We start from the raw sequence: 2,500 nt of genomic DNA on the forward strand, positions 1-2,500 counted from the left end.
AGCTAGGCTGGCTTGCAGATAGCAAAAAGCTAATCGCGGCAAGCCAGATTGTACACAAAATTATTTAGACAATTTTTTTTTTGAAAGAAATAACTGATTATGACATACAACAACAACATGCAAACTTTACTCTTCGTGCTTTCAAATATTTAGAAGGTAGAAGGATTTAGGAGAAAAGGGGTAGAAAACAGTGTTGGTGAAAGAACAATAGGAAAACTACAGACCAAACTTAACTTCAGTTAGAATATTAATTTTTTATCTTGTTAATTAAGGTATCTACATAGGAGTTTCCAGCTTCTAGAATTTCAATTACTTTTGTTCTAATAGTTTTTTTTAAAGAATTTCTGGATAAGTTTTCGAGACTAGTTGGTATGCCATTCCAGATTTTGACAACAACACGTAAAAAGGTCTTAATTTGATTTGGTAAAAAAAATGCTCAGATGTTGATGAGCGTGTGCTGTAAGAATGAATACTAATGATTTTAGAAAACAAATTCGAAATTTTAATCTGTGCATCGTGTTGATGTCATACATCAGATTAACAATTTTCTCTTAATATAGGAATAGACCATATTCGTATTCTCGGTATTGGACTGGAACTAGCTTGCAATGGAGGCTAATGCGGGGGAATCTTTTCAAATGCAAATACTTTTTAATATATTCCCCCGCATTAGCCTCCATTGCCAGCTAGTTCCAGTCCAAGACTGAGAATACGAATATGGTCTATTCGAGCGGCAGGCGTTTTCCTTTCAAGAAAAGAGGTATTGCATATGATCCCTTGCTCGAGCAAAGTGAACAAGTGCACGTTTTTGAAGGTCAAGAACTTTCTTTAACAAGGTCTCAGATGCATTTCCCCAAGAATTTAATATAAGGTACAATGAGGGACTTGTAAATATCAAGAAGAGTTCCATTACAAACAATGTGACGTAACTTCGCAATTAAATCGACAGTTTTGTTTATTTTTGTTGCGAGGGTATGAATATGGTCTTTCCAACTTAGATTTTCATTAATCAATAACCCAAGAAATTTAATGCAGTACTTATGTTCAAGATTAACATTCTTAATTTCTTCACTATCAAGAATATTAATCCGGGGTGGGTAATTAAGCTACGTTTTTTTGGTGTGGGCGAAGAATAACAAAGTTTGTTTTTTTTTTTTAAGTTAAGTGTAAGTTTGTTTGAGGTTACCCAATTAAATAAGTTGTTCAATTCAGCATTTACAATAAATTCCAATGTCTTGAGATTTTTGTGAAAATAAAGGGCATTAGTATCATCAGCAAAAAGGAGAAAATTAAGTTTACTGGAGCAATGTTGAATATAGTTAAAATATAACAAAAAGAGGAGCGGCACTTAAACGGACCTTTGGGGTACACCACAACTAACTACTTCTTTATCCCAAATGTAAAAGTTAATCTCAGTTGTTTGAGCACAATTTGTTAAATAAGAGGAAAACCACTGATTAACGATTCCTCGAAATCCGTGATAATTAAGTTTATCATGTAATATTTTATGGTCGACAGTATCAAAAGCTTTCTTAATGTCGATGAACACCCCACAGGAAAAAAGTCTTCTGTCCATATTGGTACGGATGATTTCTACCACGTCAAGTATAGCATGCTGAGTTGAGTGTGCTTGACGAAAACCGTGTTGGGATGAAGATAATAGCTGATGCTTTTCTATGAAAACCTTCATTCTGTTGTACATATATATTTCCTTAATTCTATTGAAGTTTCACAATAATAAAATTGATCTGTATTTGATCTGGAGTTACTGAGATGGTCCATATAAGAATGCTCAGCTTGAGGCATTTTAGTTGCTAAATTATTACCAACAGATGAGAAATACTTATTTATAATGTTGGGTATACGCGATAGGTCATTGACGATGCTATTATTAATTTGTGGATCCTTAATTAAGTTTAATGATTATCTTAACACTTCTAGGCCGACGATCTAGTAGCGCATTTATAGCTTGCCACGTTTTCCGCATATCATTCAGGTTGTTATTGAAAAGTGCATGATAATAACTTTTCTTACTTAAGCGAATCAGAATGCAAATTTTGTTTCTGTAATATATATGTTTCTCAAAATCACCGGATTGATATAATCTATTTTTTGTTTGGATTGAAATTCGTAATCCTTTGGTTATCCATGACTTGGAAAATCGTTTGATCTTGCGCTTTGATAAAGTTCTAATTGGAGAATTTTTATTAAAATTTTATAAAATGTTTTGAAGAACAGTGTGAAGATCTCATCAATGTTTGTACCTGGCCTCTCTATGATTAAATTCCAATCAATTGTGGCAAGTTCATCATTAAAGGTGTCAGAACAAAGATGCGAGAAATCACGCTTCTTAATTTGCCTTTGTTTTTTTCTATCTATTGTCGATGCTAGGATACAAAACTGCGAAAAGTGGTCGATAACGTCGGTAATAAGGTTGCCACTTACAACAACTGGGTCCGGTTATTAACAAAAATATTGTCAATAAGACTGGCCGAGGTTC

General features: G+C 33.5%; 1 protein-coding gene across 7 annotated transcripts in view; it reads right to left on the reverse strand.

Moving 5' to 3' along the window:
- Window positions 1-2,500, reverse strand: part of LOC138051717 (gamma-aminobutyric acid receptor subunit beta-3-like) — a 54,213-nt gene that overhangs the window by 5,413 nt on the left and 46,300 nt on the right. The gene's annotated exons all lie outside the window — the stretch shown is intronic.

The sequence above is a fragment of the Montipora capricornis genome, chromosome 6, assembly GCF_036669925.1.
Source record: "Montipora capricornis isolate CH-2021 chromosome 6, ASM3666992v2, whole genome shotgun sequence".
NCBI classification, from domain to species: Eukaryota; Metazoa; Cnidaria; class Anthozoa; order Scleractinia; family Acroporidae; genus Montipora; species Montipora capricornis.